This window comes from Chanos chanos, chromosome 5 (genome assembly GCF_902362185.1).
Source record: "Chanos chanos chromosome 5, fChaCha1.1, whole genome shotgun sequence".
In the NCBI taxonomy this organism is placed as follows: domain Eukaryota; kingdom Metazoa; phylum Chordata; class Actinopteri; order Gonorynchiformes; family Chanidae; genus Chanos; species Chanos chanos.
The window spans coordinates 22,562,891-22,572,850 of NC_044499.1; positions in this window are offsets into that span (position 1 = coordinate 22,562,891).

Genomic DNA, 9,960 nt, shown 5'->3' on the forward strand with positions numbered 1-9,960 from the left:
ACTGGTAATTGAACCTGTAAACTCTTATCCCAGGTCATGTAAAATTCCAAATGTCACCTGTTTAGCCGTCAGACTGGCTCCCATAACTGACGGCTCTGCCTTCCAGTAGTTTTCCACTTCAGATTAGCCCTCAAAAAACAGTTAGGACTGGTCAAAGGTGCTAAGGTCAGATCAACCACAACAACAACTGGGAGTTGTTCAGTCAAAAAGTCAGCAATAGGAGTTAGTTAAAATATTATTTGGATACATATGTGGTAAACATTTCCACATCCTGCAACGTCAAATACTTCAAATTCTTCAGAATAAAAATAGGTTTTGTTTTTTTTGGTTTTTCTTTTGATTTACAATACACTTTATACTTCCATCCCTGCATACATTCAGTTCAGGGAAGCATGTAACAAGCACGTTTCAAAAAAGAAAACAACAAAAGAAGCTGCTTGTTAACATTTGATGTTTAGAAAGAATCTTGAGGATTTGAGAACGGGTTTTTTTCGGGGGTTTTTTCGTTTGTTTGTTTTTTTTTTTAATGCGCTAGGATCAGATACATTCACATAGACACAGGAATATGTGGGCTACTTAACATTTCTTATAATCCACGTGGTTCTTTGGAGAGGTGATCGCAAAGTTTAACTGTAATTACTTAGTGTGTGCACAAAATTTTGCCAGTAATATCACTTCAGGGGTCATAACTTAAAAGGAAAACATTCGTAGAACCTTCGTTCTTAATGCGGTGTCAAGTGGCTCTCCCTATGTTAAACTCCTGTAGTTACCCCACCCGCGACTAGGTGCCGCGCTGGAGCTTATTTGGACTGCTTCCAAGCTTGTCTCTTTCTCTCTGTGTCATCCTTAATTCCGCATTGATGGAAATTTTCTCGAACATGTCTAACGTATTTAAGGCACACCAAACGGCATTTTCTATTATAAATTCTTGTCCTCCCGAGGCTTTCACGCGTTAGGTTTCGCGAGAGTCACTCGAAATCGGTCGACATATTTATTCGGTGGAAGGGTTTGATTTATGCATTAGAGGTGGTGACTAAACTTGCTGAAGTGATCTAAACGTTAACTCATTGGAGCTAGCTTGTGTGTCGTTGTTACTGCATATAGCAAGAACTGGTTTAAGATGATCAGATCAGCAGTCCAAACCAAATATGATATCCTTGTATGTAGGCTGTCTAGTTTGATCGTGAGAAAGATAAACGGTTGTTAAAATTCTCCACTCCATCCTTCTTTGACCCGGTAAATTTCCAAATAAACAAATTCTATGAGGCTTAGTTCTGTTTCGCGAAAACTTACAAAATAATTGTTTGGATTGATTTGTATGTCATCTCGGACTGGCAGAATCAAAAAATACCCTCTGCATTCCAACACAAATACACCTGGGCAGACTATACCCTAGTGACCTTGCAGCCTTCTCCACTGGACAGAACTGATGTCATATCTTCAGCACTCTTCGGGGTGACAGCGAGAGGCGAGTGACTGATGCTTAAAGTGGTCCTACAGTGAACTTAAATCTGTCAGGCTTATTTAATCCAGACGGCCATTGTTGTAAGAACTGCAGTGTAAGAAAACCCCTCTGTCTGGACGTCATACGTAACCATAACTGCTGACTCGGTTAGTCTCACATCTCATTTGCTCATGTAGTGCATTCATCATCTATGCCATTAGCAGCTCTTCACTTAAAATATTTGTTTTTGGGTGGTAGGTTTGCGATTTTGGATAGATCTAAGGGCATATCAAATTGTGGGGTAATGTAGAGGTCTAAGTGATGTGGTTATGTGGAGAAGATATGTCACAGTTTGAAAAAGTCTAGAGATGACATTGCTGTTAATGCAAATGACTAAATAACATGATGCTTTGCTATTGGTTTACAATTTATGAAAAAGACATCAAAATTCATCCAAAGGCATGACCATACTTTTTCAATTAACTTGTTTTCATAATCTTGTATTTGGTATAGTCATGAAAGCTAGATTAGCAAAATAAACTCTATTTAAATAAATCAGCTAAGTTCTAGTGGTACAGGTACAAGATTAATCAAACAAGAGTTAAGTTTCCTGTGTGGTTATATTTAAAAAAAAACCTGCCTGTTGCTATTTTCTTCTACTGAATTTTGGCCTTCTTTTCAAATATCACACAACGCTCTGTGTGACATTCCTGTGTTAATCCTCATAACTTCAACTTGTCCCATGTCACTTTGACTTTGACCTCTCCAAATCACCCACACTTCTGCTTTCTCACCTACACCTACGCTGTCAAGCTCTCCAAATTGCTCCAATTTCCCCCTTCAACCTCTCACCGTCACTTCGACTGATCCCCTTGACCCCTCCCAGTCGTTTTGACTTATTTCTGGCCTCGATCTCCTGCCATAGTGGAAGCCTTGAGGCATGATTCCACAAAGCCCTGTAAGTGGTAAGCTGTTTATGCTGAGGATCTCAGACCTAAGAATAGCTGCTTACTCCACTGTCACTTAACACCGAGAGCCACACTCAGGCTTTGTTTGGCTCCCACATTTGACCCATAACCTGAGGACTGGGACCCACCTTACTGACACAGTTGCTCACAAGCATATTTTTTCTCTGTGTGTGTGTGTGTGTGAATGGGCATGTCTGCATGCTTATGCATGTATGTATGCATGTCAGACGTGTCTAATGTCCTATCACTCAGGTCTTTGTACTTCGAAGAAATGAGCAGACAGAAAAGAGATGTATCGTATCAAGTGACGTATCAAATTCTGCAAAGGAAGTGGTGACTCAACAGAAGAATGAATCCACCACAGGATTAAAAATGGGGAAAGAGCCCACAGCACAAAAAACCTAATGTTGTTATGTGTGAAAACTAGCCACAACATCACAAACAAACTGAACGAGCCTCCAAAAAGCTGGATATCGACTGAATCAGACACCACAGAGTTAATGTCAACTGCATTTAAAAAAAACAAACAAACAAAAAAAGAACACTAGCGCTTTTTGCCATGACATGATATAATCTATCTCAGATACGAGTCTTCCAGCAATGGATATGACATTAGCCTGGCTGAATAGTCTCATTCACAAATGCAGAAATTCTAGTCCTGTCATCGTATGAGCTATGTCACATCCTAAAAGGGGAAGATCACGGCTGGCTTGTTTGCTTATAGCAATTAGGTTATTAAAGAAAGGGTGTGGGTGAATCATGGGAAAATCCTGTAAAATCAGATTTGGTTTCACATAAACCTCAATAATTGTGACATGGTCTTGTGTTTGTTTGGACCACTCGCCAAATGACTTCCTCCTCTCTCCAAACTCATGAATACGCCTGTGAACTCATGTGAACTTGTGAACTCTCGTAACCAGCTTCTCCAACACCATGTTTTCTCAACAGCAGACTCGATGCACATCACACGTCAGAGGTCATGTTTCCAGAATGGAAATTTACATCCTTTTGTCCTTGGATGAAACAAAAAGAGACAAAGGACAAATGGTTCCTCTCATAATGAATGCAACTTTAAAAAAAAAAAAAGGAACTGTCCTGTGTTATGCCAGACTCTCTTAAACCTCCCTTAAAACTTTCAAAAAACAAACAAACAAAAAAAACCTGAACCCTCCCAGTTACCCACCGGATTCACTGCCTGGGTGACTCATAATGAGTCATCAAATTTAGGAAATACTTATTTTGAAATGTTTTTCCTTTTCTTTTAATGTAGCAAGAAGTGCAAAACATTTATTGTGCGTGTGTCTGAGAGCTGATATTTACATACTCAGAGCAGAACAGGGGTTCCTCAGAGTTATATTATGAGTTATAAATAGAGTTAGATTATGAAACGCTTCTATAATCTCCAGGGCTATCCCATGACCATGCAACCAGACCCCAAGATTGATACAAGAGAAGACCTGCAGCAAGATTTTCCCCTTGAGATTAATGTGTGACTGCTCGGCTCACAGCTGGAGAGAGAAAAAAAAAAGTTGTTTGGACACCAGATGGAAATTCATGACGAAGCTCAAGTGTTCTGAACATGTACGATTTTTCAGACAGCTACTCCACAGAATGGATTACCACCGCAATCTCTGACTATCTCCACCGTGGAGAACAATAAAAGTTATTTACTTCTAAACCTGATCTCAAGTTCTCAAACATAGTGTTACACCCCAGACAGACTGGCCAGGACAGAAACTGCCATAGTACATTGATATGTTAGGACAACTTGCAACTTTGCAAACATTTGAGAAATACCTTAGAGGGTTAAATGTTATTTAACATGGTTGTTAAATAAAACGGTTGGAGACCAACTTAAACTTGTTTGAAAAACTGATTATCAGTTCCTGACTGTGGTATTATGCAATGCGGCAAAGATATGTCATGAACACAGAATCATTACCTAAGAGCACAGAAGTCCTCATGTAACACTTGAGCCCCACGGATCTGTCAGAAGTACGACTATGTACATGGTGTTCCAGTGCGCAATTTAGCAAGACTGAACCCCGACTCAAACAAACAAAAAGCCTTCTGCACTGCAAAGGAAACTGATCACACTATGTCTTAATCATCTTTGGAAAAGGAAAGGTGTATATGAACTATGGGTCCTTGCACATTTCATTGACTTTTGGTTAAATCATCTTTGTACCTGGTTGTCCAGAGTCAGCGTACTTCTAGTGAGGGTATTCAGTGAGAGCTTTTTTTTTTTTTTTAAATAGCTAAGCGTGGTTGAATTTGAAAGAAGAGGCCCTCTCTATTACTGTGTACATTAGTTAGTTGAGATATTTACATCTCACAGCTGCATTTCCATCTTGTGGCATTTGTACATTCCACAACAAACCTGTGAAGACTTGAGCATTCTTTCAGCTGAGTGTCCTCAATAAAAATCCACCAACAAAAATCAGTATACATTGCAAAGGAACAAAATTATTACTGCAACTGAGGGAAACCGATGAAAAAATTGTGTTTAATCTATGTGAATAGATTAAGTAAATAGTAAATAGTAAACAGTAAACAACCCAACAAGTAAACACTGGCCTCCATATTCAGACAAATATCTTAGCTATTATAAAGTAATTACAAACCATGTCTAACATGAGTGTCTTATTACACAAACACACTATAATCATGACTTACTGTGAACCCTAGCTATGGAGGATCATGTTTTTGTAAACTAACCCACTGAGTTGATATTGGCAAGTTCAAAGCAAGTGCCACTGTTAAAAAAAAAAAAAAAGGTTGTGTTGTCTTATCCTGACAGGACATCATTCATGTGCTCTTCTACAAGGACAAAGACATAGAGGGTAAAGTAGACTACATATCTGTGCAAACATACAGGTTCGTTGCAGTAAAAGCATGTAAAGCATACCTCCCACCCCCACCCACAACCACCAGGTCAGTAATTTGTGTAGGACACGGAAACACAGCTGACAGAACTGACACGTATACAAGGGTTCAAGTTAGGTGAGGACATTCTGTAATACAGGTCATAAAGATAAAAGTGTTAGTCAGACAAAAGAGCCCTAATTTCTTCCATTGTGCTATAAAACAAAACAAAACAAAAAACCCTCCGAGACCTCAAAAGCATTAGCAGCCCAAATCCTAGAGGGCTTTTGCTGTTTGTTTGGGTTTTTGACAAAATTGCTAAATTTTGCTAACAAAACTTTAAAATGTACTGTCAGTGCATTGTTGATGTGTTATGGAAAATGTAGTAATAAGTATCATAAAGCAATAAAGAAATCTACAACTGCAATAAGACCGTGAATGCTAAGAGCTGTCTCTAAACATGCTACATGTGGTCAGGGCAATGCCGCAAAGAGACCCAGTTATTCAGATGTTTACAAGAGACCTACATTTTCAGCATCTATCAGAAATACCTTTGCGTCATTAAAAAAAAAAAAATCCAACTGGCTGTAGTGACGTTTATAAATCAGACTTTTCTCTTTGTTGAAAGACAAATGACTGTTAGGTTCCCATTTGTTTTCTCTAAACAGAGGTGTGATTGACCTTGTGTGGAAGTTTACGGAGATCCAATTCCAGAATGTGTTATTGTTGTCTTGGTGCACTGCCCTCCCCTCTGTTCAAAACCTTGTCCAACATCAATGTTGTGTAAAGTACCAGATAGCCATACTTGAGTAAAAGCACAGATACATCTTAAGAAAATGGCTCAAGTAAAAGTTAAAGTAACCCATGAGAAAACTACTCAAGTGGAAGTTTTAAAGTATCTGATATTTCTTGGACTTAACTATCAAAGGTACAAGTAAATGACATAAGTAATGAAGAAGCAGTAGGATCTTTCCTAGTTGTTTTATGTTTTCTATATGGTCAAAAAAAAGTCTTCCTTACAAACCATTAGCAAAAAGAAAAAAACAAAACAAAACAAAACAATAAAATCCAGTCTGCTACACTCTTTGTGCTGATTACATGATAGATTCTGGTTCTCTTCTCTTTTTTTTAATACTTCATTCACTTTATGTGAATACCTAGGACTCCTATGAGAGTCACTCAAGCATGGACAAAATAACTTTGTCAGATACAATAGCTAATATGGTGATCTAAATAGGATACTGATACTGAGGCGGGCTAAGATGAGGCTGGGGTATATCCGTACCACCAATGCAGCGCAAATTGATCATAACCGTGGTAAACTCACCTTGAGGATGCTAATTTAGTCTATTGAGGGATGTAATTTAGCTGAATGATTCATTGAGTGAATATGTCAGAGTAAAAGTATCACCTATTTGATTTTGAGACAAAACGTTAATACTCAAGTAAAGTAGAAATATTCCCAAAACATGTTCTAGTACAGTAAAAAAAAAAAAAAGGAATTCTACTTTGTTTCTGTGCATTACGGTCCAACACGGTGACACTCCCCTATATTCAATGCAATGAAAGCCCATGTGCTGTTTATGAAGTAGTATTAAGCATACAGCCTTGCTGGGGCTCATTGCCCGACTTCCAAAAAACCTGTGAGACAAGACTGACAGGTCTGCCTCTGAAGAGACATTCAAGACTTTACAGGTACTTTTCCGTAGGATAAGCTCCCACGGTTCCTCTCCACCTGAAAAACCCTGCACCAACCCACATGTTTTCCTCTGAGACAGATTTTCTTTCTCAGCCCAGATAGTTGTTTTGATCTGATAGTTTTTGAACTGCGTATCTGTGTACACTGCTGTTGACAGCAAGTTACCTTTAATTTCTTCATTCCTTCTAATGTTCTCAATGCTAGCCCCCCTCTCCCCACACCAAAAAATACAGCTCAGTATTTCTTTCTCAGCAATAAAACTACGACTTAGTAGTTTTTAAATTAAAATAATTTCATCATCCTGCCAAAGGAGATAACATTTAGCATTGTGCATTTGAGGTTTGATTCGGTGATTATCAAAGAAGATGATAAAGTCCAGGATCTGTTGCAATACTATTCTTATGGCTGAAGTTGGATATAAAAATCATAGGACCTTTTAACTATATCTTTAAGGATAACATCAGCCCCACTGGAATGTATGAGAAAGTACAACAAAGTTCAAGGTTAGATGTTACGAACACGCATGGCATTTTGTGAAACAAGCTTTAACTCCATTGTTTGAAATGTCTCTGAATAATCCAAGTTACATGTGGGAAAATACAGCAAATGGTATATTTCATATCTGGATAAAGCATGTATGTTTTTGGAATAACTAAATAATTGATGAACACCCCCTTCCAACTGCAATACCTCTCCCCACCCTACTAATATACACCTATGATATGCACCTGCTCTATAACAATAACACATGTATGGTATATTCTTCTTCTTCTTCTTCTTCTTCTTGTATGTGGGTACTTCAGAGGCTAACCAGACAATGGATGTCTTTGTCATTCTCATTCTACACTATTTAGGTACGGGGCAACTGATAACTTGCCAAAAAACAAGAAATCAATAATTTCTGCTTTTTGTCTAACATTAGGAAAGTAAGACAAGTTCCACATATGGAAAGGCTGAAGGTCAATGCATGAACTCCCAGAGCAAATAAACTGAATTTTAGCTGTTTGTCTGAGCATCATTGTCATGTTTACAGTATTTCTATAGGCACAATAATAATGATATGCAGTTCACTGTGAGTAGTGCAGTTTGCAGTAAAAGAAAAACCTCACACAGGGCTGCCTTCCCCACAGACCTCTTTATTCTTCCTCTTGTTGGGAAGAGGGAAGTGGAGGGAGTTTCATAATTAAGTGAGAGTGACATGATCCCCCCACCCCTTCACAGAAATTGAAACAAGACTTAAGAAAAATGAGAGAGAGTGAGAAAGTCTTCTCCATGTGCTCAAGGTGTGGATACACTTCACTTGTTCACATTGGGTATTTTTTTTCAGACAGCTCAATACTGTCTGCTCTCAGCAAGCTTTTGCACCTTTTTTATGTACTTTTTTTTTTGAGGGTCTGTGTTAGACTGTATTTCCAGCTGACAAACTGCTTAAGAAGACATGACTAATATTAAAACCTCTTCGTTGACCTTATGAATAATATAATCTAATTTTAAACAAGGGTGTTTTCCCTTAATCAAAACAGTATTTGCTCTTTCTATTTTGAAAAAAAATTCAAAGTGACAAATGATTGAGGAAAGAATGGTTTGCTTAAAAGTTACACTTTTAATGAAACTGTTAACAACAATCACAACAACAACTATCACAACAACAACAGCAACAACAACAACAACAACAAGCAGTGCAGTGTCATCACTTTGGTTTAAATTCAGTTGGGAACACATTTGCAATAGGAAATCTATTCTTTTTTTCAGAATGTTTGAGTGGGAGAGCTTTCTCAGACTGTCCAATTTTGCGTTTAACATTATCCAAAAGAAACACAAGTGAGCACTTGTACTCACTGGTACAGTGTAATGTTGTATTTTCAAACCCTTCCTTATAACACTTGCGATAAGGGTTATGATAAGAGTTATGATATAAGTCATAATTCAGGGAGAAACATTAATACAAAAGGTTTGGGCAGCACCTGCTTCTCCCAGGACACCACTCATAATTTCTGCTGATTTATTCTGAACCTTGCTCCCTCATATGGAGAATCAATATGCATTGCCTCTTCCAATAATTAATATCAACACGGACTTGGAATTATCAAAAAGACCAGGCCTGCTCACACATAAAAAATGACTAGAAATGAATAACCATGGAACCTAGACTGGGTGAGGCCAAATGTGTTATGTGAAATTTGGTTTGTGTGAGGCCTGACACTCAGAGGACCTCGAGAGATTCTCTTTGTTCAAAGAAACAACAGCGCGAATAAGCGGTGTCCAGCACTGCCTAGTTACAGACAAATAAATAGAACAGGAACAGCTCTGGGTATGTGTACTGCATCATGCCTCTGAATGGCACCTTTGTTTTCCATCATGGTCAGTGAGGGAACAGTGAAACATGTGATCATGCTAGCCCGCTCTGATTGTATTGCTTGTGGTGTTCAAGGTCCTTTTCCCATAATATCATGTTTTCCATGTCAGACTGATTACTGTTTTAGGGCTGTTTTGGCTCAGTCCTAAGTCCTGAGTTGACCTTGTCGCATATAAACTAAAACAGTAAGATTCAGGTGACCCCGTTCAATGTTTCAAACGAACTTTGGAACTGTTGCTTCAGAAATAACATGAACATGGACCAAAGACAAATGGTCTTCTGCCGCATTGTTCTTGCATTAATTGCTAGACTTTCATTTCAAAACATCTCTGTTGCTCTTGTATGACTTGGCAGTGAGGAAAAACCCTTGTTATATTTACTTAGGAATATTTAATGTCAGTCAAAATTTGTTAAAAACATGAGCTCTCCAAGATCTCAAGATTTCTTGACTGAGTAAAAGGATTCAACTGGAGGAAGTCTGGGCAGTTCGATGATATTGCTTGTTTGGATGCTTCGAAGTCTCGTGGGATTGTTACAATTTGGACTACAAACACCAAAATTTACATTTTAATCATCACCTGAAAGACAACAAAAACAACAATAAAATTGTGTCAGTAACCGCACTTAG